Source organism: Phyllostomus hastatus, unplaced genomic scaffold (assembly GCF_019186645.2).
Source record: "Phyllostomus hastatus isolate PE091 unplaced genomic scaffold, TTU_PhHast_1.1 phas_scaffold_39, whole genome shotgun sequence".
Lineage (NCBI taxonomy): Eukaryota > Metazoa > Chordata > Mammalia > Chiroptera > Phyllostomidae > Phyllostomus > Phyllostomus hastatus.
In genome coordinates this window covers 23,685,151-23,711,649 of record NW_025334028.1, presented here as the reverse complement: position 1 = coordinate 23,711,649, position 26,499 = coordinate 23,685,151, and positions in this window count along the sequence as shown.

The following is a 26,499-nucleotide window of genomic DNA, read 5'->3' as shown; positions in this document are numbered from 1 at the left end:
TTCTATCCCTTGTTCCTTTGTTCCTTTCTTTCTGATATCCCTGTCATGTGAATATTGTTATATTTCATATTGTCTGTCATCTCTTAAATTATCTTTGTTCTCTTTGAGTCTTTCTTTTTTTTTGTTGCTCTGACTGGGTGTTTTCTTCTACCTTGTCTTCCAATTCAGTGATTCAATGCTCTGCTTCATCTACCCTGCTTTTAATCCCATCTAGTTGTTTTTCATTTCAGATATTGTATTTTTCTTTTCCTCCTGGCTCTTCTTCATAGTTTCTATGTCTTTATTCATGCTAATGTAGTTTCCAGTAAGTTCTGAATTTCTTTAGCATCTTTATAACCATTATTTTGAACTTTATGTCTGCTAAATTGCTTGCCTCAATTTCACTTGCCTCAATTTCACTTCACTTGCCTCTTTCTGGGGATTCCTTCTTTCCTTTCAACTGGGTATTGTTTCTTTGCCTCCCCATTTTAGGGGACTTTTTTTTTCTGCATATTAAATTGATCTGCTTTGGCTCCTGGTCTTTGTGGGGTGGCCTTCTGTGTTAGGAAACCTGTGGGACTCAATGGTACAGTCTCCTCAGATTTTTTAACTGGATGCTTGAGGGATGTCCTTTATGAGTTTAGGTGTCCTCCTTTGTTGTAAGTAGATTTTGATTGTTGTTGGCTCATTCATTGGTCAGTTTCCCTACCTGGCTGGCTAACTGTGAGTCACAGCCCCCGTCACATCTTGTGTGCTATTGTACAGCAGCCATCAGAACAAAACAAACAACCCAGCAAACAAAACCCACACCAGCAAAAATACCCCCAATCACTATCATGATAGTAACAAGAAATGAGTCAATATTAATAAAGGTGGAAAAAATAAAATTATTATATGATAGGAAAAAATATATGAGGTGACTAATGGAAAGAAAAATGATTTTGAGATGGTAGAAGGAGGAAAAATAATGAAAGTAGGGAATAGAAACAAGGCAAGGAAAAAGGCAAAATAAGATTTACAATGTAAATAAAAAAGGAGAGAATGGGGGAAAATGGAATAAGAATAGGGAAGAGTACAATATGAAGTTTGGAAAAAATGGTGAAAAACTAGGAACCAAATTGAAGACAAAGAACCACTGCAGCAATATCCATGACAAATGAGCAAAGATTAATAAAGGTGGAAAGAGAATCAGAATATTATAAGAGAGAAAAAATAAAGAAAAGATTATGAGATGTCTAAAGGAAAAAAATTGTTTTGAGAAGATAGATTGAGGAGAAATAATAAGTGTAAGGTTTAGAAACCAGGCTGTAAGGTTTATTTTCTCCCTTATTAAGAAACCGTTAATAAGGGAGAAAATGAAAGATAAAATGAAAATAAGACAGGGCAGGAGGAAGGTGAAATGGAGTAAGATGGGGAACCATACAATGAGATTTAAATAATAAAATAGTGAACAACTGGGAATAAAATTGAAGAAATGCAGCAACAACCCCAATAACAATGACAACTAAGCAAATATCACTAAAGGTGGAATGAGAATAAGGATGTTATAAGAAAAGGAAAAAGAATGTGAGATGACTAATAGAGAGAAAGATGGTTTTGAGTGGATGGAGGGAGGAGAAATAGAGTGAAGAATAGAAACAAAGCATGGAAAGGAAAAAATAAAATTTAAAACAAAAATAAGAAAGAGAAGGATGAAAGCAAAATGGAGTAAGAGAAGGGTAGCATAAAATACAAGATTTGAAATAAAACAAAAATATAAATAAAATATATATATATAAAGTAAAATAAAATAAAAAATAAGTTGTGAACTAATAGAAACAAATTTTGAAGACAAAGAAACAATGTTAAAAAACTATGAAGGAGAAAAAATAATGCACATAATGAAAAAAATGACATAGTATTTGTCTCAGCAGCCTAGTATTTGTTTGCCTGCTGACTTCTCTTTTTGGCCTCATACCTGGTAATGTCAGCTGGTGTTGTAGTCCAGCTTCAGGCAGCTTATTCAAGGCCACAAGTGATCTGCAGTCTGTGGCTGTCTCCTTCTAGCTTGGCTGGTCCTTGCTGTTCTGCCCCACTGGCTTTTTATGAGCACAAGCCCCAGAAATTGTTCATCTAACATCTGAGAGCACTGCATGTACTACCTCCACTTGCCTCTAGAGGGGGCTTCTGGTGTGATCCCGAGGGTGTGATTCTTGGTTTTCTCCCGGGAAGCACTGCAGTCTTCACGGAAGATGGTGGGTGTGTTCCCCCACCCCTGCACCACATGTCTTAGTTTGTCCCAGATTATTTCCAACATTGCATAGTTTCTGGTGAATTAGCTATATGTTTCATGCGAGGAGCCAATCTGTATAAAAGGGTCAGCTCTTTCCTGCTTGGTGCTGGTGGCAGCTCTGTATGAGATCCGAGGCTGGGCAGAGTCCTGAATTCCTCTTGCTGTACCAATTTCTAATCTCTCTGCCCTGCTGTTTTCAGTGGAATAGGGCTGGAGGAAGAGCCAGCATTGCGTTTGATGAAAGTTTGTAAAGGGCTCCTTTGGAGATTCTCTTTCTTTTCCTGTGAATATTTATCTAGCAGAGGGTTCTTGAGCCTGGCCTTACTATTCTGTGGAGTTTTTGCAATCATACAGGTGAGGATTGGGCATACCTTCCTCTTCCCAGAGTTTTCCAAGTGGCCCTGCCTGCTGCAAAGAATCTCAGGCACTCAGCTCTTGCCCCTCCAGCTTCTATCCCACTGCTCTTGTAGAAGGCTGAGACCCAAACCTGTCACTCTGCATGCAGCCCTCTGCTCACCACCCACGCTCCGTGGGACCCTGCAATCCCTTTGCTGCACAGCCCTTCTACTCTTCCCGGACAGCTGGACTCAGTGGGCATGAGCCACATTGTCAATCTGGTGTCTTTGCTGGCAGGGCAGCTGTGTGCTCACGTGGGGTCCCTGGCCAGCCATGCCTCAGCTCCCCTCTTAAAAAACGTCTCTATGTGGCACCTGCACTGTAGCACTGAGCCACTGCTAGGCTCTCCGCTCACTCCACCTCCCCAAAAGACAAAAATTATCTCCCAGTCAGGACTGGCCACAGCCTGCTGGTGCCTCCTGACAGCTTTTGGATATAGAACTTCTCTTTGAACTCTCCCGATTGGCACTGTAGCTCTGGATATGCTGCTCACTGTGTGTGCAGCTGGAGTCTCTCAAACTCTGTATATGCTTCCAAGTCAGTCCTGGTTAGGGTTAGGGATTCCTTATGCAAGACTGGAGCCCCCCACTCCAGGAGGAGTACAGGCTACTAAGCTGTGTTTTCTGTCTTTTCCCTCTGCTGCAGGTGACTCGCTCAGGGTCTTTTCCCTTCAACTTATAAAATCTCTTACCGGACAGTGCAAAGTATCCTTTGTACTCCATGGCTTCAAAAATTCATATCATCTAAGATTCCATTGATTGTTCAGGTCACTTGTCAGGAGATCAGCTGAAAAACTGTTCTGGGGGTATGAGCAAGTAGGCTCAGCTTCCACATACTCGGCCACCATTTTCTCACCCCTGATTGGTTATTTTAAAAAAGACTCCCGGTCTTTCATAGCCCTGAGAGAATATAACCTCAGGGAACAAAGTGCTCTCTCTTCTTGCTTGATGACTCATGCTTGTCTTGTTCATTAGCGTGTTTTCTCTGCTGCACAAGAACACAGTCAATCACGTGGGTTTAACAGCCATGTAGGCTGGCAGCAGACCACATGGGTACCAAGTACTAAGCTTAAATATGAAACAGAATCTCTGGACACTGGCCTTTGTTTTGGCCTCGCCGAAGACATGATTGGACTTTTTCTATGGTGGGGCAAAGGGAGATGGGAAAGTGGAAACCCAGTAGCAGATTTCCACCCAGATAAATCTGGGCACACCACAATCTCCTGTGTGTGGGTCCATGAAATGCTATTTCCACAATCATGTGGAAGAAAATGACTTCTGCCAGCATCGTTGCTGCAGAGGGATGTTCTGAAAGAAGATGCTTGGGATTGGGTTGCAGAAATCATTGTGCTTGTTGGTGGCCCAGACACAATTTAATAGATAGTGGCAAGATTTGGGGATAGACAAAACTTTTCTTGTATTTTAGTGATCTGTCGTAGGACAGTATATTTTATTTGAATAATTTAGTGTAAAGAGGTAAGTGGAAAATATGGCTCTACCATGAAGAATAATGAACTAAAAAATATGATGGAGCAGGAAGGAACATGCAGCAGCCAAATAAAGGACCTAGGCTAGTTATGTTTTGGAGAGGTTGGAACAGGATGTGGAATTGAGGAGAACAACTTGATCCTGAGCATGCCTCAGACTCATCAGGAGGGCTTCCTAACAACTTCTCAGGTGATGCTGATGCTGCTGTAAAGGGATCCCACTGAGAGCATTACTGATTAGGAATTGTAAAAGGAGCCTTTCAGATGAAACCCGAATTGAAGGGAAGTCCTCCTTGCCTTGGGGCTTTTTGACAGATGTTTCCATAAAATGGTGGCCAGAGATTTTTGTTTTTTAAAAAATTTTCCTGGCAAAGTAATCTCTTGACTTGAAGGTTGAAGAGTAGATGTTAGCTGCTCTTCAAAGGAAAAAAATGTCAACAACTTTGCACCTTCAGGGAATGTTTACTAATCTTCACTATACTAGTAGTTTTTCCTGTACTGGGAGTAAGAGGTTAAAGGTGTAACTTATTTCATTTGTTAGACAATCTTTTTTAGTCACAAAATTGTTTTATTACTGTTTTGTCCTTTCTTACCCTTCCCGTCAACACATTTGAACATTGTGAAATATACACAAAGACATAGATGTACACATATAACAGGGGGTCTGGGCAGATTGCTGGGGGGCAGGGAACCTCAATCCAACATAAGAGGCTGAGCTCCCTGGAGTGGGGGAGGGAACCCTGAGATGGTGAGAGAGCCTGCTTTCCCCAGAGAAGGGAGAGGCGTTGCAGGAAACCCCAAGGCATTGGATCAAATCAAAGCCACAGCCAGGGTGTGCCACACACCTGTAAATGACTTGTGCATGATGCCCTGCCCCAGGCAGAGATGCTGTACCCCTGTGTGGCTAGAAAATCCTCCTACCTCCTTCTGGATCATTATGGCCAGAGGAGGGGCAGAGACACTGTGCACACTGACATGCATTATGGACTTTAGCCTAAATTGGCTGTGAATTTGGAAACTGCCACAGCACACGGGATTTGGGGGGAGGATTTAAAATGGAGGATGTGCAGAAACTCGGCCCTCTTTTGCATTCCCCTCACTGTACCTGGTCAGAGGACTAGGTGTTCATGGACCCAGCAGATGCCAGGCCCTGCTCCTGGGTCTTGCTTGTCCCTGCTCGCAGTCAGGGGCAGGCTCACGTAGGACACATGCCCCACATGTGACAGTATGCAGGACACTGCATGCCTGAGCTGCATGCCAGGGGTCTCAGCCTGCTCCCATTTTCTCCCCCTCTGAGAGCAGCACACAGATAGACGCTCAAGCTGGGAATGTTCACCGGCCATTCGGCCATGAGCAACCTTAGACACTGAGACCCAGCAGACTGACTCCCTAGCGTGACCAGCCGGAGTGACCTGGCAGTGCTCTCTGCCCTGATAGAGGGAGAAAACTACAGTAAGGCAATGAAGATGCTGGCCTCAGAAGCATGTGCTCCAGAGAGAGAGAGAGAGAGAGAGAGAGAGGTTCTGGAGCAGGAGAGATGGAGACCCATCTGTGTAGCAGCCTTGGACTTCAAAAGGGCAGATAAGAATGAGGGGGTGGGGGGTCTCTAGGCAAGGATTTGGATTTCAGTTTTTTTGGGAAAAAGGGGATTTCATGTTTTGTGAAATAGAATGGATTGGAGCAGGGGAGTCCTCATGCCCCTAAATTGGGCACCTTGTTAAACATTTTTTATTCCCCACCAATTTTTGTGTTCTGCTTGTGTATGGCAGTAAGCAGCCGAATCTCAGTTTGCCTGGTAACACACACACACTTACACATACACACTTCTGATCTCTGCCACCTTCAGAAAAAGGTTTGGCTTTCTGTATCTGCTAAGGCATCAGTCTTCACCAGGGTAAAATAAATGCACTGGGACCACAAAATTATCTTGCTTAATTTAGCTGTCTCCCCTAGGAGACCTTACCCAGTAAGTATTGTTTTTCCTGCAGTTTAGGCTATATTGTAAATTCACTGAATCCAATTGCTTTTGCTGCCTTCTGATCTCTCTTTTCATTGTTGATTCTGAATTAAAATTCTGTGTTAGTTTCAGCTCAGTATATTGGTGAACTGCAAGGGGTATTTTCCTTATGTTATTGTTATTATGATATTAATTATAATATACATTATCAACTGAATGTCAGCAGTGTCCTAGGATTTGTACTGAGCAAAGATTTTGACAAGGTCTCTGCCTAGGGATTATGTAAAAGAGGCCTCCATTCAAGTAGAATTGAATTAATAAATGACTTACTTTAGTGTGGCTAAACTTGCATATTGATTGATTCTTTGGATGTAAAGTGAGTTGTGAGAGAGCAAAATAAATTAACTATAGAAATTTTAGAGTCTGTTTTTTCTGAAACAGCCCATTATTTCATGTGAGGACTTGATTGTCTTGATTGTTTCTGCAGAAGACAATACTTGTTTATCATTGTTTTTCTTGAAGTTGAAAAAAATAGGATACAGGGACTCAAATTAGTAGTAGGGAGTAGGTATGACGTCTAATGTTTTCTTTTTTTGTCTTTTCCTCACCCGTTGATATGTTTATTGATTTTTGAGAGAGACAGAGAGAAAGAGAGAGAGAGAGAGAGAGAGATGTGAGAGAGAGAAACATCAATTACCTCCCAGATGTGTCCTGAATGGGGATTGAACCTGCAACCTAGATAAGTGCCCTGACTAGGGATCAAAACTGCAACCTAATGTATGTGGATGATGTTCCAACAAACTGTGCCACCAGACCAGGGCATGTCTGATGTTTTAACAACCTCTTTTTTGGGTTATGGGGGAGAAACACACTTCCCCCTACCCTCAAGGTTTTTCTGGCTGGTCTAATAATCAAATAAACATGAGACAGATTAACAAGACAAAATAACCAAATTTAATACATACATATGTATGGGAACTTCACATATGTGAGAGAGTCAGAGGCACCACATGCAGGTCAGATTTAGAGATAGAAAGGAGGATTGAGGTATATAAAACACCCTGAGCTAGGGATGAGGTAATACCTCCTGTGGGCTTCAAAGGATCATTACAGGATGATAAGGAGAAGGCATTTAGTAAATAGACATTTGCCCTGCCCTATACATAGTAAAGGCTAATGCAGCCTTTCACTTCAGCAAATCTGCATACCACTGAGGCATATCTTGGGAAGACTAGATCTGAACCCCCACAGGTCCAGCGACATGACTGTGCTTCAGCTACTCTGCTTTAGATTCTTTTTTCTGTCCTTGTGTTATAGGTGGATGCGATGTAGCTTTTTCTTTCATGTTGAAAAAGGTTTGAAAATGTCTCTTTTTTTCCTGGGACACTTTCCCTACCTTATTTTTAAAAATTTAAAATCAAAGTTTTTCATATTGTTGCCAGTGGAAATGGGATTCTTCCAGAGTCACAAGAAAAGCATCTGGGGGACCCATACATAGAAGGATGAGGAGTAGTGCTGAGATTTATTGGAGCAAAAAACAAGCTGTCCCTAGGTGCCCAATGTCTCATCTACAACCAGGTGGCCAAGCTTAATTCCCTGTGGAAGAGGTCCAGCCTCTGGAGCTTCAGACCCTCACCTGTCCTCACTAAGCCCAGGAGGGCCAGGGCCCAGAGATGCAGAAGTTCTCTGTGTCTTGTTTCCCCATCTGCACATCTGCTGCCTGGGCCAATGATGCCCAAACCACAGCTAGTGTTGCATTTGGGTTTCTGGCTGTGCTCTGGTGGGTGCTGCGCTGCCTCACTCAGGCCTGTGCTTGGGCCCACGTGGCTGCTGTGGAGAGGGAGCATCCAAACAAGCCTGTGAATGAATGCTAGCCAGACGGGCTTTTGCTAAGCTTTGATTATATTACCTTGAGCTTGGGAGAGAACAGGTTTTCTTTCAAGCTAACCAATATCTTTCCTAATCTTTCTCAGGTTTGTGCTGGGTTTTCCTCCTGTCCAATCCAGTCTTTCCCCCAGGTTCTTCAGGCTATACTCTGCCCCTTTATGTCACTATTGTAGTTCCTACTCTGCATGCCTCAAAGTTTTGCCTCATCTGATTTTTACTGCCCATGTACTTACCTCCACCTGCACCAGCTTGGCTTCTACTGGGCGTGAGCTCTGCAGAGGAATTTGCCATTTATTGCTTATTCTTCCCTCCCATAGTCTGGGTGGGTGGGCTGGTTGTCCTGCAAGGAGATTGGAAAGCCAATCCTTCCTTGCTACACGGGGGGTTACTGAGAGATGTTAATCTCCTTTGCAGGGATTTGGCAATCCCCTGAGGTGTCTGGAGTTGTAACTGCCAGATTTAAGCTTGATTAAGTGTAACTTCTAGACTCAATGAGGCCCAACCTTCTCTTTTGGTAATTCCTAGCTGCCTATGCTAATGATACATGTGAGTGAAGTGTATGAACTGCAGTAACTATAAATATATGGGTTTATTTATTTTTCTATGTTTAAATCCATATAATCACCCAGTGATTATGAATATAAGGTTTGTGTACCTGATTCTTCAAGAGAAAGGCCAATATTCAGAGCATCAGAGTTTGGACCAAGGGAAGATTTATTTACTGAGAAGGTCCAGCTAGAGGAGATGGAGATGCACCATGGCTTCCACAAATCCATCTTAAGAGAGCCTAGAATTCAGGCATCTCTTATGTCCATGCCTAGGAATGATGGTCAAGGCCAGAGGTGAGTGGGGGCCATAGGCAGTTAGGCAACAAGAAAGGAATTCAAGGAAGAACATAAAATTTCTAAATCCCTTTATTACCTCTAGTCTCTTGCCACCTCTGCCCCTACCAATCTGAGTCAGGTCTAGAGACCCCTATTACTCATTTCTAAAACTCTTTGGGAAAAGTACCTTCTAACAGGGGGCTGTTTTTTGCAAGAAATTCAAGCCTTAAGCAGAATTCCTCTAGTTAACTAGCACATCTATAGCAGGAACTATTAGCCTGAAGGCCATGGGAGAAATGCAAGCTAGAATTAAGCTGGAGATAGCATTTCACTGTGTTATACCAACTCAAGACCTAGAATGTTCCCATACCAGAGAAGTTACCTCATTTTCAGGTCAACACCACCCCTGAAAGTAATCACTATTCTGATTTCTAACATCTTTAGTTCTGTATGTTCTTGAACATAATATAAATAGTGTCCTACAGTGTGTTCTTTGCGTCTATTTTCTTTTACTCACCATAACATCTGGGAGAGTCTGTGGTTTCATGTTTGTGGTGTAATATGTTCTTTGTTGCTGTGTAATATCTCCTTTCATGAGCACACACAACATATTTACTCATTTTCTTATTATTGAACAGTTGGGTTGTTTGGACTCAAGCTGCTATCAATGGTTTTAAACATTTTTTGATGGTCCCATGAACTCATTACTCTTGAGTTATGAAATAAGCATGTGATTAGCTCTAATTTAAAGTATCACTATTCCCAACAATTGTATTAATTTGTGCTTTCTCCAGCAGTATATCCAAGTTCCTGCTATTCTCATTTTAAAAACTGTGAGTTTTTAAAATGTTAGCTCTTCTTGTGGTTATGTAGTAGTATCTCTCTGTCAACTTCTGTTTTTTTTCATTAGTTAATGAAACTTCTAGATTAAATGAAAAGAATTCTAAGGTTATTGAGACATGGTCAGTTTGATCAGCTGTTGATATTTTTAAGCCACAAGAGATACCTACACAGGTATTAACTAGTCAGTTCAGTGACAATTTGTAAGCTAGGATTTGCAAGAGCAAATTAGTATTTTTAATGAATGCTTCCTAGTTATGAAATAATTTACTAAATTATTTATGTATATTGACTCATTTAAGGTGTCAACTTTTGATTCTGACATTACTATTGTTTCTTTTTAAATTGAATTAATTACATTATTTACTTATTTATTTATAGAGAGAGGGGAAGGGAAGGAGAAGAGAGAGGAACATAGATGTGAGAGGGAAACATTGATTGGCTGACTCTCGTAGGCTTCCCCTCAGAGAACGAAACCTGCAACCCAGGCATGTGCCCAGATCGGGAATCCAACTGGTGACCTTTTGCTTTGTGGGACAATGCCCAACCAACTGAGCCACACTGGTCAGGGCATTACTATTATTGTTTCAAACATACTCTGCATTTTGGGCTGCTTTTGGACACTTAATATAGTTTAGATGTCCTCGCTTGCGCTAAGTACATCTTCCTGAAAACAGGGAATTCACCATTTTCAGATGCCCAAACACTCACTCTGAGAACAGAGTGAGGAAAATTGGGAGAGGTTGGTAAAATAGTACAAACTTTCGGTTATGAAATAACTAAGTTCTGAGGACATGGTATATGACATTGTGACTATAGTTGACAACACTTTATTGTATAATTGAAATTTTCTAAGACAGTAAAAAAAAGAATAAATATGTGAGGTGCTGAATGTGTTAATTAACTAGATAGGAGGAATCTTTTCATATCAAGTCACCATGATGTACACTTTAAACATCTTACAATTTTATTTAAAATCATACCTCAATAAAGATGAAAAATAAAACCACTACTTAAATGTTTAAAAAATTAAAAGGAGATTTTCTCCTGAATCTTGGTCATTAAATTTCAATCCCTACTACTTCTCTACTCTTTGTTTGGAGGCAAGTGAGTAGTGATAAAAAAAGTAAGGTCTATCTATATTAATAACTTATTGATTTAAAAAAACTACATTTGATATAATTATCAACTACCAATAACTTTGGAGGAAGACTATCATTATTTTAATATTAATTTAATGAACTATTGTTTTTAGTGGGAAGTGAGGATTTTGAGGTGAAACTCTAGAACTGTTCTATTTCACCACTATAGTAAATACCTGGGTGTTACTCACCTCCATGTCAAGAGTCAGTTTCCTAACTTCTTTGTTAGGACAAGGTCACATCTGCATTATGAGTGATCAAGTATCATTATTTTTCAAGGTTGACAACTTGTCAACAACAACTTCATAGCTCATGATGCTTTCAAAATATTCCCAGAATATTATTTATAAAATCACAAAAGATGTTGTTGACTTTGGTTGCTTTAAAAAGAATGTGTGTGTATGTGTGTATATGTGTGTGTGTGTATATATAAAATATGTTTGTGTGTGTGTGTATGTGTGTGTATATATATATATATATATATATATATATATATATATAAAATCTCCATGATTGACTTCCTTGACTTCTCTTTGATTCTCAAGTGTCATGAATGTTTTCCCAGACATGAAATTAGGTGTACATGTGAAGCTCTGGTAAAGAGGGACGACACAAGTGAGACGAGGGAGCTGGGCAGAAGCAGGGGGTGGTTGTTGCCGGAGCTACAGAGCAGTGTTGAGACTTTGTCCATAGACCCCAGAAAGTGGTACCTGAGTACAACACAAATGTTTGAAAATGGTTGTTACTGATGTGGTGAAGATAAAAGCATCGTTAGGAAAACGTGTGTCTGATACCACCTTCATACTTTACTCAAAACAATGTGCTGATCTCAGAGAATGTAGTCTTTAAAAATTACACAAAATGTGTTTACTCTTAAATGTGGTTAATTAATAAAAGAATTAATTAGTTATGATGGGTGATGAAGAACTAATGTAAGAGATTTTGGAAAGTGGTATTTATAAGGCCAAAGAGTGAAAGAACTGTGTACAAATACTGCATCCTCATTAGTAATTTTTTCCTCATAGCAATATGGATTTGCAATTCTGAAAATACATAAATAAATAAAACATATTGCAGATAATGTTATTCACAGCAAAAAAAAATCCTACAAAAAGGAATAAGGAAAAGCTAGAATGAGCCCTGTGAAATATGATTGAAATTGGAGGTTGAATCCATGGTTTTAGTATATTTAAATAGGTAGATACAGAGAAAAATATAGATATACCTGGGTTACTATACATATGTAAAATTTTCTAACTGTCCACTGAATGGGCTTAAAAGAAAGAAGAGCCCAGTATCAGTGAACAAACCTAGTCTTCAGACCTTGATTTCTAAATATCATTCTCCAATAAAAGAGGCTAGATCTGTAGAGAAATAATTGATTCAATGCTGGAATTAAAAAAAAATTCAAGAAGATCATAGGACATATTTTTGTACAGAAAATAAGAAGGTGATTGAAAAGAATAAGTCATGTTGAAAGACACAGAAGCCAAACTGACGGAGCTGTCAGTCACCACACCTGGAACAATATGTGTAACAAATGAGAGTACAGAATGATAACCAAAGGAATAAAATAGATGTCCATGAGCCCATATTGATATAAATAAATAATCAGAAAAATAAATAAATAGATCAGAAAAGAGTAATTTTTCTTATAGAAGGTTTCCAGTTTATCAATGTAAAAGAGATAAAAAAAATACAAAAACTACCAGGCAAACACTATGGTAATAATTGCAGGCAAGGTCCATGGAGAGTTGCTAAATTTGGGTGAAAGTTTAAGGAGAATCAGAATATTTGCATAATCTCAAAGAGCCTCACTCAATTTTTTTATAAACACAAATGGAAAAAAGTGGAAAACAGCAAACAAATTTACGAAATTATTAAGGTTTGCATTTTATAATTAAGATATATCAACCTCAAATGTACCATAATATGATACAGAGGATACTACTTCCGTGCTATGCTTGCTAAAAATGCATAATCTCAGTTTAATCATCAGAAGAGATTAGTAAACACCAAATTGATAAACATTCTGCAAAATCACTGACCAGTGGTCTTCAGAAGTGTTATTTGGGTCATGAAAAACCAGGAAAGATTGAGGAACTGTCACAGATGGGGAAAAAACTAAGGAAACAGTTAAATGCAATGTGGGATTCTGTTTTGGGTCCTGGAAGAGGTGAAGCCATCAGTGAAAAATTGGTGGCATTTGAATAAGGACTCTACTAATAGTATGTACCAATATTAATTCCTGGTTTCAAAACTGTACTCTGATTAGGATATTAACATATAGGGAAGCATGGTGAAGGATATATGAAAAGACTATGTAGACTTTTTGCAACATTTCTGTTAAATTTAAAATGATTTCAAAAGAAAAATGCAACTAAAACCATGTGAAGTTCCACTATTGAAAAAAATGCTAATATAATTATTTATGACCTTCTCCTACATGTGTGTGCGCGCGCGCGTGTGTGTATAATTTGCCTGGAAAATATCCAACCACTGTTAATATAATGAGAAAGATTTGCACGACATCGATGTAACCTGATCAAGCTAATGTGGCAGCCTGGCATCTAAGGAGAGAGGACTGGAATGCCCATGCATGAACAATGACGACTTCACTATACTAGTCAGTGGGGGTGGTAGATGCTGTTGAGTGAGCATGTGTAATGTGTGGCTGCCACATTCAAAATGGCTAAGCAAGTAGAACAATGAATCTGCATCAAATTTTGTGTTAAACTTGAACATTCCTTTACAGAAACTATTCGGATGATTCAGACATTGCAGCTATGGGCAACTGGTAATCGGCAGCTTCATCATGACAGTGTGCTCTCATGCATCACATCTCATTTTTGGTGAAACATCAAATCACCCAGGTGACTCAGCACCCCTACAACCCAGATTTGGTGCCCTGCGACCTCTGGCTTTTCCCAAAACTAAAATCACCCTTGAAAGGGAAGAGATTTCAGACTATCAATGAGACTCAGGAAAACATGATGGGGCAGCTGGTGACATTTGGGTGGACTGTGTGAGGTCCCAAAATGCCTACTTTGAAGGGGACCAAGGTATCATTGTCTTATGTACAATGTTTCTTGTATTTTATATCTTCATCAACAAATATCTCTATTTTTCATAGTACATGGCTGGATACATTCTGGGAAGACCTGATATTTTAAACAAATGTATTTTAAAACTGGGAAGAGTAATAATAGTAGCACACTTGCAGGGCTGTTGTGAGGATGACAAAAGCTAGTACATGTAAAGCACTGTGTCTAGCACAGAGTGAGTTCACTATGAATTTTTTAGTCATTGTAAAGATTGCTTACTGTTTTGTAACTATGAACTAGGACTGGGTGGCACTGGGGAAGGCCACAGAAAGGCCTTGTCATGGAACAAGAAGGAATTCAAGAGAGTGACAGATAGATTTAACAAAGCACAGTAAATTTATTAAAGTGATAGCATGCACTCAAGAAGTGAGAGCAGGCAACCTTGGAGAATGAGGTGCACTGATGGGGTCTGGGTGGAAGGTTCTTATAAAATGTGGGCCAGGGAGGTGTAGGATGGTCCTCTGCTTCTGACACTGATGTGGTGACTGCTGGAATTTGGGGAGGGGAAAATGGGCAAACAGGTAGATAGTATAGGTTGCATTTGTGATGTTCCAGCCAAGATGGAGAAGGGGAGGTGTAGAGCTTGAGGCCTTTGTTCCCTATTTAACTTTCCTGCCTCATAAGTATTTAAGAACTTTAGGTATTTAATGTAGTGTGTGAGATACTTGAGCAATTAAGAGATATTACAAGACTGAAGGAGGTAGTTTCCTAGGTGCAAAATTCTTGAATTAAAAAATATAACATAAATATAATTACTGTGACATTTAATACTTAATGGGAAGGTATTGAGTTTGAACCTCTTCTGGGTTATCAGTTAAGATATTCAATATAACAGCACAACTGCAATTGATTTGTGTTTATTTTCGACTTCAATAACATGAGCATTGAATTTAAACAACTATAGAGTAAGGTTATATGGAAATAGTGTAATAAAATACCAAATATGTTTGACTTCCACTGACTTTCTTTCTGAAAGTTCAGAAACAACAGAGAATCAAAACAGAAACAGAGAAAAGAAACCTTCCTACCAGCAGCTCTGTTGCCAGAAGCCATAATTTAACATTATGGAAATCCCTTGCTTCGATGCGATGCGACACATTGCATTAGCTGGTCCTGAAAAGCAGCATCTCTAATGAGCTGAGTAGATTTTTAGAATCTTGTTGCATTGTTGGAAGTTAGTGAACACAGAGCCACCACTAGAACCCTGTCCAATTACTTTTTCCAAACCTTCCAGTGAACAGCGATGCGTCGAAAGAAAGAAAAGAAAGGTCATTCTGAGCAGAGACTGATATTCCGTTCTATGAGTTGAGATTATTTGGCACATTGAGATCCACATATTTGAGCTTTTAAAAATAGCAATGATATCATAGTGTTGAATTTTTCTCTTGTAATCCATCCTACTCATATTTTTTAGGCTAAAGCATTATTGAACAGGATGGGCTATACCCTAAAGATTTAGAGGAAAAGATAAAAACAACTCAGTTGAAGGCCAAATTGGTAAAGAAGTAAACTTCAGAGATACCACTGTGTGTTGAAAACTCCTTATCTTCAGAAAGACTTTATCTCCAAAGCCTTTTGGCATTTTAGGGACAGAGCAGCTAATGTGACCCAAACTGTCCTTCAGGGAAATGTAGCTAGATAAGCTCATGTCTGATAACTAAACAGGACCTTATCCATAATTAATATAAAACCATGCATTGTTTGTCACCATAAATTGTCTTCTATTGTTTTCTTTCCCATGTACTCTTTTACTTGCCCATGAATGAGGTATTTTTATCACCAAATTTTATTTTGACTAGTGTCACAGAAACCAGGAAGAACCACTCTGACCGTTTGTAATGAACTTTCCCAAAGTACAGGAGTGTGTTGATTCCAGCTCTGAAATAGCTGTACTATTTTGATTGATTGTATTTAATTGTACTCTACCACCTTTCCCACTGTGCTCTGCCCTCTGCACTGGTGCAATGCTCTCAACTAGGCTTCTTTCTTGTGTTCTCTTCCCTGCCATGAGTTACTTTTTAAATTCATAAATAATCGTTCTTTTCTTGATTCAAATTTTTAATGGATCTCAATTTTCTACAGTTTGAAATCCAAGTTTCTTAGAACAATTTAAAAGGATTATCACAATCTGGGCTCAATTTGCCTTTCCAGATTCACCTACCAAAATTATTTTGTATTCTGTGCTTCACAACACACACGTCATAGACTCTTGCATGTCTGTGCCTTTGCTCTTGCTCCTTCTGCCTAAATGGTGTTTTCCCTACTTCTGCAATGGGAACTTGCTGATATTCCAATCACCATTTCCATTTCATGTTTTCTTTGATGCTTTCTCCTCTCTATTCTCACCCAGTTTAAATTAGTTGCTGCCTATCACTCTATTTATACAACTATGACAGACCATGTTAATAAAGCATCATATTTAATTGTATGTATAGATTATTAGTTATTTGAAAGAAAATTGCATGTCTTATTCATGTTGGTTCATCCTACCTTTCCTATAATTGTAAGAATTTAATAAATGCATTATGTGTGACTGAATAAACAGATCATGCAGCCCAGGGCCTCAGGTTCTCTTCAGAGACTCAGATAAGTTTATCCTAAACATGTTAACATTTGGATGAGGCTATTCTTTCATGTATGGGATCATTTCTTCTTGTATTGTGGACATTACAAGCCTATAAATGGTTCTCTGAAGTTATCATTACAGTCCAAAGCATTACCACACATTTTCAAATGCTCTCTGCCTCTTTCAAGGGTAGCAGTTCCCTGGTTGAAAACAATTTCTGGCTTAGCCCCTTCATTGTGTACCATAAAAAATCTGAGCAGACTCATGATCTCAGGAGACAAGCGTTGTGAGGTGGAATATCATGCATTGCATAGCCTCTTCCCAGCTCACTGGCTTCATCTCTCTGCTTTCCCCGCAAAGTTCATGCTCCCAACACTTGATCATGTTCCTGCCTTTTGTTCTATTGGAAATGTTGTTCAGTCCCTTTCAAGATAATTACCTGTCTTCTGGAAAGTGGCTCTGCCTGGATGATTAGCTTTCTCCATTCTGGTGTTTTGTTGGTTAAAACTTTGTCATTATATTATTAATGCAAATATTGCATATCAGACTAATAGTCAAACATAGTTCTAAACTTCCCATAGGTATTTTCAAATATTACTCATAAGTTCCTGAGAAATCTCATTTTTTAGGGGCCAATATGGATTGAATATTTGTGTCTCCCCAAACTCATATCTTGAAGCCCTAATGCCCAGGGTGGCTATATTTGATGGGGCCTTTAAGGGAGTAGTTAGTGTTAAGTGACGGCATAAGGGGAGGGTTCTGATCCCTTATAAGGATCCCTTTTTATAAGGATTTATGTCCTTATACAAAGAAGCCCCCATACTTGCTTGCTCTCTCCTTCTTTCTGAATGCACATACCAAGGAAATGCTGTGAGAGCATACAGCTGGACGTTGGCTACTGCAAGCCAAGAGATAAGGTGTCAGGATAAAACCTATCTCATTAGCATCTTAATTTTGGACTTCCTACCTCCTGAGCTGCAAGAGAGTAGATTTCTATTGTTTAAGTCTGTGGTATTTTTATGGCACCCTGAGCAAACTTCTATAGGGCACGTGGTTAATTCCTCAGTGTCAGACTTGAGTTGACTAGTGAACTTCTCAACAAAGTTCTGCTAATTAGGATGTAATATTACAGAACTACTGGGCTATTCCAGTGAAGCCTAAACCACTGTCCCGTCTCACCTAAGCCCTGCCAATGGGGACTCAATCTCATGCCCCAGGTCTCTTAGTAGGTCACTGCTACTGCATGCATGAGTTCCTGCTTCATAAGGGTCCACTGAAAGTTTGGTTTGCATAACCTCAGACTGGTACTGCAGCATTCCCACTCCCACAGGCATTTTGCCACATTTTTTCCTTACCTTCTTCCAGGCCACAAATAAGGGATTGATATGAGTTGGTATAGTGAGGTAGAAAAAGTAAAAATCTGGTTCCAGAGAACACTGACAGTTTGCTGTGATGGGTTCCCAAAGTCTTGTCAACCAAGAGGTGCTATTGAAGAAGGCACCCAGAACCAGGCAGCAGATGATCCCCATGTGGATCCTGTGGCTGAACTGACACACCTGAGATGCAGGTTCCAGACCACCTCAATATGCTGACACAGGGGAAAGCTGCCAGGGACCTGGAAATTTCGAGGTGGGCAGTCACGAAGGTAGTAAGATGGGAGAGTCTGGGGAAGAGAAGGCTATAGCAGAGGCTGTGCTCCAAGGGAGCAAGTGTGAATAAAAAGCTGCGTGATCTCACTGTGCAGTAAGGCATTCTGATTGTAATAGGAGCATCTTGACCGGGTTGCTGGGGAGCAGGGGAGACCCCAATCTGAGGGAATCCCGGATCTGGCAGAGAGGCTGCAGTGCCCAAAGAAAGGAGAAGGATCAGACTGAAGCCACAGGTGATGCTCTGAGAAGGGAGGGGCTGCCAAGAAGGGCAGCTGCCAAAGGCAACTATAAAGAAGTCAGTATGAGTTGCCCTGGCAACCAAGCAGCCTGTGCCTTCTCAGCAGGAGAGGGGCTGTGGGAGAACTGCTGCTGCCCCAGCAACAGTAAATAGCCAGTGTGCATGGCCCTGGCTGGGAGCAGTGTGTGACCCAGCTGAAGGGAGCTTGCACTGAGGCTGCCTGGGGCTTAAAAGGTCACAACACATGTGTATGATGAAGGTCAGCAAGCTGCAGTAGGGGCTGGATGTTCTGCCCCCAGCTGAGACACTGTGCCCTTGAGTGTGGCTAAGAACTCTGCCCCCTTGCAGGTCATGGCAGCTGGAAGAAAGGCAAAGGCAAACATGGCCAATATTAGGGCACAATGGTTGAAAAGATGGACATTCTCACACCACATGGGATTTTGGGAGGGGACTTTAAAACAGAATGAGGACAGAAACCTCTATCTCTTTCTTGCCTCATGTCCCCATTTGGGGAGCACTCATGGGACTGGCAGACACCAGGCCTTGGGATGCTGCAACCCTGTGCAAGCACATGGGGCCTTGCTTCCATCTCTTGTCCTGAGAGCAGCACTCAGAGTCTGGGAGTAGCACATGGAAGTGTGAGTTGGGAATGTTCCTTGGCCCCAGGGACATAGGCAGCCTCAGGCACAGGGGGCCTATGGATGGAGCTTCCCCTACAGGACCATCTGGAGTGATCTGGCAGTGCACCCAGACCCCAGGAGAGAGAGGTGGGGGGGGGGGAGGGAGAGAGAGAGAGAGAGAGAGAGAGAGAGAGAGAGACTGAGCAAGGTGGTGGTGATGCTGAAACCCACAAGTATACAGCAGAGAGAGAGCGCCTGAGGATGGAGTACCATTTGAGTAGCTGCCATGGGACTTAAAAGGATGGATAAGATGGGGCAAGGTGTCTGGATGCTGACTCTGGTCCTGAGGGTGGCTGGCTTTCTGTGCTTTGCAGAAGAGGTTGGCTCAAAGAGGAAATGCCCCCAGCTCCCTCAAATTGGGTACCCTGTTAATAAAATCCTCCTTCCTTCCCCACAAATCTTTGCATTATGCTTATACATGGCAGCAAGTGGCTGGACTCTCCAGGCTGCCTGGTTACAGGATGACCAAGAAAGGGAACGACACATTGAAGCAGACATAGGAGATTCAGGGAACCTCAGCTACCAATTTGTTAGGGAATCTGTTTGTGTCATAGGTCACAAAAGTCCTCTTCCTGGAACTGAGAATGATGGTGTATGACGCAGATACCAGCCAGCAGTATCTGTGGTGCTGTGGATGGTTGAGGCATAAGAGAAACTCACACGGACTACGAAGTCCTGTGGAGGAAAAGGGATGGCACGGCCACTCTCTCAAGAGAAGAGCACCCTGAGCCCTGCCTGAACAGACATTTATTAGGTTTTTGGGGTAGGAATACAGATACAGCTTATTAATCATTGTCTGGCAGTGAGGATCAAATGAATACATAATGTTCAAAAAACTATTAGGGCTCACACTAAGTCAGGGTCTATCACCTAAAAAGCTACAAAACTTAAGGGACTAAACTCATTTCCTGCCCGGGCCTTTATAATCTAATTAAGAGTGTCCTGTGTAAAGCAGGCTTCACAGGATTTTACAAATCCTTTCTCAGACCTCATCACCCCAGGAAGCCCACCGTTTTCCAGCACAGGGCTGCACCACCCCTTGTCATTTTTACAGGCTTGAGTCAGGCAGAGGAGACAAGGCAGCTGAAAGATTGGAGATTTCTTGCAGGCAGAATGAGGACTCAGGCTTTGTCAAAGCTGAGGGGCGAGGGTCAATCACTCCTTTTTTCCACAGTCCCCCAAGTCTTTTCCTGAGGGCCTTCCCATGTGATTGTGCCTGTCTTAGATGGCCCCTCCCATAAGGATCTTACCTGTCATTGGCTAACCAACCAAGCAATGGGGGCCAGGCAAGGGGCAGAATCAGCGCTCCTACCAGGGAGATAAGCTTGTCTCCTTAGTGGCTTCTGGTCCGGAGGTCTCTCACTCAGCCTTAGCCATGGGGGGTTGCAGTTCCCAAAACCAGGCAGGGTGGTTCCCAACAGATGTAAACCCGGAGACCTTTGTGGATGATCAGTAATTGAAACCTACGCTCACCATGTCTTAGTCTGTGAGGACTGCTATAATAAATTACCATGGACTACATGACTTAATAAGCAGCATTTCTCATAGCTCTGGGAAGTTAAAGATGAAGTTGCAGGCAGATCAGGTGTCTGATGAGGACCCACTTTCTAGTTTGCTGATGGGTGTCTCTTGCTGTGTTCTCATGTGCCCAAGAGTGGGAGGAAGTAAACTCTCTCAAGTTCTTCCTTATAGGGGCTCCACCCTCATGACCTGTGATGGTTAATTTCATATGTCAACTTGACTGGGTTAAAGGATGTTCGGATAGCTGGTAAAATATTGTTTCTGAATCTGTCTGTGAGGGAGTTTTTGGAGGAGATTAGCATTCGAATTGATAGACTGAGTAAAGAAGACTGGCCTTACCAGGGTGGGTGGGCATTGAGGGCCTGAAGAGAACACAAAGGCAGAGAAACATCAAAGTGACTCCCACTTGAGCTATGCCATCCATCCATTCTCACACATTGGCAATCCTAGTTGTCAGGCCTTTGGACTCAGACTGAATTATACCACTGCCTCCCCTGGTTCTCCAGGCAGCAGATAGTGGGACTTGGCCTCCATAATCATGTGAGTCAATTCCTAGAACAAATCTGCATCTCTATCTACCTGTCTGTCTGTCTATCTATCTATCTATCTATCTATCTATCTATCTATCTATCTATGTATCATCTATCTACCTATCTATCATCTAGTAGTTCTGTTTCTTTGGAGAACCCTGAAAAATACATGACCTGATTACTTCCCAAAGGCCACACCTCTTTTTATCATCCCATTAGGGTTAGGGTTTCAACATTGGGAGGGACACAACATGTAGTCCATAATGACATATTAGGCTTTCCCAGAAGAGCCACTATGAGGAAGTAGAAAGAACCGGCAATGAGGCCACACAAGTGCATGCACAGAGGTCTGTGACTGGGGACAGCCTGGCCCCGGGTTGCTACTACTACCCCCATGAGGAAGAGAGAAGGGAAGGGGAGTTGAATGTATTATTTCAATAAATAAATAAATAAATAAATAAATAAATATTTATATTTCACATAAATAAAGCCCGAGTGACTGGGGCACTGTAGCAGGTGAAACATTCATCTCCTGTTGGCTGACCTCATGCAATGCTGCCCTGGTTCCTCCTAGACCCTGGGAAAGAATGATGGTCTCTAAAAATACACTCACATTTCTGTCCCTTCCTGTGCCTTTCCCCTGGAGCACCCATATATGACCTCTCTCACTGCCTGCTGGGTCTTTTCATCTCAGAATGGAAAGGCTCTGACATAGTCTGAACCTGAAAGTGGACTTAGATATGTTGGCACCATTAGATCTTTAGCTCTTCCAACACATTTCTATAATCCCCATGCTCTGTGTTGCTGGCAAACTGCATCTCTTCCTGCCCACAGATCTCTGTTCAAGTGGCCTCATCTTCATGGATCCTTCCCAGGTGGACTTTCTCCTGCTTAACACATGCCAGTTACTTCACGGTCTTCTCAGCAGCTGTGTTTGTCTAACTATAGCTTGTTTATAGTCCTAACTGTGCTTTTGCTTTTATTTTTATTTCACTGTGTTCTTATAAATTTTTGGATGTTTGCCTTTCTCTCTAACAACAGCAACAACAGCAGTGACAGTAATGACAGCTCTGCCATTTGCCTAGGTCTATGTGACTGTCCCTGTGTTACACACTTCAGAAACAAACACTTTTTTTGTTGTTGAAACCTTATGATAATCCTCCGAGATAGCTACTTTAAAATTTTGGTTTTTTGAAAAGTAATATTTTAATCCATGAACACTGTAAAACATTTTTAAAAAGTAATTGTTTATACTAAAACTGAGAACATCCCTTCCATTTTTCCCCCGTGGTTAGCATTGATAATGGTGGAATATGTTTCCTTCCAGACCTGGAGTGTGTGTGTGATTGTGTGTGTACATATTTATACACGGAAACTTAATTGCAGATTTTTAAAAAATATATAAATGGTATCATAGAGTAAGTATTTTGTGATTTTCTTTTTTACTTAACAGTATATCTTAGAACTAGCATGAGGAAAGAATAAATGTTCCCATGTCATAGGCAAGGAAGCAGAGGTTTGGAGATATTAAACAACTTTATCCTATTAAGTAGTAGTTTCCATTACATGATATGGTTCTTGAAAACAGCATAAGCTTTCTGCTTCATACTGAGTTCTGGTCCTTGTACTCTAATTTTCATAGCTCCCTTATTCCATCAGTTTGGTGCTTCCCTCCTACTCCCATTTTTGAAGCTGTATTCTTACTTCCTTTTATGTGCCTGAGTCTCCATAGCCTACTCGATACCTACAATTTGATCAAGCTTTAATTTTACTATGCTTCATCTAGGCAGTGCAATTCCCACCGGAAGGGGTTCAAGCCCTTCCATCTGCTGACACTTTCTGATGCTGATGAAATTTTCTTTGAGCTGAATTCATTGATACTTTTTAAGCATGGCAGTTGACTTACTATCTGTTAATTGCCTCTCCAGCCTTCTACTCTGCTGTTAGTCAGGCTGGGTTCTTTCCTGATTCATGCAGCTGGGTCTCTGTTCCTCACACCTCTCTCTGCTCCTGTATTGGCCCTACTCCACAGGGAGGATCCTGCTCCAGGTCTCCTGCAGCACACTGGATCCTCACAAAACCCTTCCTGCTTTATTTTGAGGAGAAATGCGACCTGCCATTACTTGAGGAGAATGTAAGATCCATCTTCAACATAATGTGTAATTATAGTATATTCCGTTGAGAGAAAAATAAATCCAGTTAAGGCTTTGGCATAAAGTAGAGCAGATAGGGCTAAACACTGGTTTACATAGTTATTTCTCACTTCTTTAAACACTTATGGAATGATAAGCCTGTTCAGGCTAATCAGCAACATTTTCTTTACCCACCTAGAATGGAGTTGGTTTCTTTTATAAGAAATAATACCTCTTCTTGTTTTTATAAATAATTTGCTAGAGATTGTTTTTTTCATAGACTTTTGAAATGCTCATGAGGCTTTTCCATTTTAGTAAACAGTTTTTCTTCCTTTTTCAGCAACTTATGTCCCTCGTTTCCTTAGCAGTGAAATGATGATTTGTAGTCACCCAGAATAGAAAGTCAGAGTCATCACACACCCTCTCCGTCACCCTGTGCCCTGAGTATAGCAAGGATGTACTCAGAATGACATCCTTCTAGATCTTCCAGACTCCAGTTTGCCCCTCCTTCACTACTCCCACCCCACACTGTGATATGCTTGTAAACATTGCTTTTATTTCATCATTCCCATTCTCAAAATGAAAATTTTTCCTATTATCTACTAGAGCTGACTCAGGTAAATAAGAATTGCCTGCTATTTTCTTCTATGTCCTCAGCCTGGGCTACCAGGGGTGTGCCAGAGTCGATCAGACAGCTTCTAATTTGGGCACCTTATTGCAGGTCAAATAGTTATTCTTGGGAATAAATCACAGCCCCTTATTTCAAACTTCAATCTAGTTCCCTCAAAAAGTTGATCTTCAAGACCCTCCATAACCTAATCCCATTCTGTGATCCAATCTTACTCCCCTCTGATCCCCGTGAGAACCTTTCCATTGTCTGATGAGTACACTGCATTGTTCTGCAGCCAAGACTGTGATCGAGTTCTAGCCAACCTTGTCACACTCTCCAGTTTGTTTGTTTTCTCCTGATGAATGGGAAGTGGATGGCTGTAACATGTCATCTTTGGCCTTCATGAGCACATCTTGTACCCTATTGCCGAAAAGATTATCTTGCTGGATGGATCAGTTATAATGGAACAGCTTTCCTCAAATTATTTCACCTCCCTGCTTGGCTTGATAAACTAGTGACAGTTTGTGTTTGGCCCCCACTCACTTCCTCCCTTTGTGAGGAGTCTTTGTGCACCAAACAAATTGCACAATGGTGTATGGCAGCCCTGTTTCATGCATCACCCCAGGGCCAATTTGTTTGATTGAACTGGTGAGAAAAATTTGTTTTTTCTCCTTCAATTTTTCCTTAGCCTATTGAAATCCAATACAAGCTTCAGAGCCCAGGTGATCACTTACTTCTGGCTTGAGGGCACCAGTCATCAAAATGCTCTTTCTAAATTGCATATATACAAGCTTTATCATAAAATTGAATTTTCGGTTACATCCTGTCTTGGCTTCTGACTATTTCTTTGGTTGGCTTAATCTGTCTTGATTGGGAGACTTTTGAAGATAGATAATACAACTTAGATTTTTTTAAACTCTTTTTCTAAAATATTGTATTTATTTATTTTTAGAGAGAGAGGAAGAGAGGGAGAGAGGGAGGGAGAGAAACATCAATGTGTGGTTGTTTCTCATGTGCCCCATGAAGGGGACCTGGCCTGCAACCCAGGCATGTGCCCTGATTGGGAATCGAACCACCATCAGTGCTGAACCCATTTAGCCATACCAGCCAGGGCTCAACTTAGATTTTTAATCTAGTCAATAAACTACTCAACACACAAAACTAAACACATACTTACATTATTTTATAAACTTTAAGTTGCCATTAATTGTAAGATATGTAGTTCTATTTGCCACTAAAAGAGAAAAAGAAAATAAAACACTGGAAATTGTACTATTACTTAGAATTTCTATTTTAAATTTGTTGAAAATAACTTTTAGACTTATTTTAAAAGATTTTGGTTATATAACACTCTTGTACCTATATATAAGGTCTGTCTGGAAAAAGTCCAGCCATTGTTAATATAACAAGAACAGTTCGCATGACATCACTGTAACCTGGCAGCCAAGGAGTGGACTAGAATGTGCATGCATGAACAATGATGACTTCACTGTACTAGTCAGTGAGAGCAGTAGATGTCACTGAGTGAGCATGTGTACTGTGTGGTTGTCACATTCAAAATGACTGAGTGAGTAGAGCAACGAATCTGTGCCAAATTTTGTGTTAAGCTTGAACATTCCTCCTTGGAAAATATTTGCATGATTCAGAAGGCCATAGGTATGGGCAACTGGTTACTGGAAGCTTCATCATGACAACACACTCATGCATCACATTTTGTGCAGAGTTCTTTGATGAAACATCAAATTACCCAGGTGACTCAGCCTCCCTATGGCCCAGATTTGGCACCCTATGACTTCTAGCTTTTCCCCAAACTACAATCACCTTTGAAAGGGAAGAGATTTTAGACCATTGATGAGATTCAGGAAAATATGGCCGGGCAGCTGATGGCATTAGGAGAACTGTGAGGTCACCTTGAAGGGGACTGACGTGTCATTGTTCTATGTACAATGTTTCTTGTATCTTGTAACTTCTTTAATAAATGCCTCTATTTTTCATATTACATGGCTGGGTACCTTCTGGACAAACCTTGTAAAATGAAATATATAAATCAAATATACTACTTGAAATATTCTTCAAGTTTCTTTGCAGATTCAAACTATTTTGAATCATTTTTGGGTTGTTGATTCCTTAGCTTTCCCTTAGTGTGGTTCCCTGTGTTCTGAAGACCAATGCTGACACAGCTGTTCTTTTAAGAGTACTTCACTGTTTTGAAAGGATTTTCTTTCAATCTGAACATAAACAACCATTTTGCAAGTTTTGATGTGGTATTTCTCTTGATCTTACCAGACAATGCCAATGAAACTCAATAGCTAAGTCATAGCAATTTCTTAAAAGTTTTTCAAGACCTTTTTCAATCAAATATCAAGGGATTGTATGTGTCCAGTTATGTCACCAAGACTGTGTGTGAATAGGTAATGACAACTTCATTCCTGACACCAGGCTAACATCAGCAATATGATACCATTGCTTCTGAGATTTATCCCTAATCAAGAGGCATTAAAAAGTGGAAAAATGTTTCTTAGTTAGTTAGAGGAAATATAGGAATAATTATTTAGTTAATTTATCTCAGTGGAGTAAGAGAATATCAACAATTTTTAAGCAAGGAAAGTCATATTTGAGACAGCACTGTTATGTAGAAAAATCATTGAACATGTATTGTAAGTGTTGTTGTCTAGGTTTTGCTGTT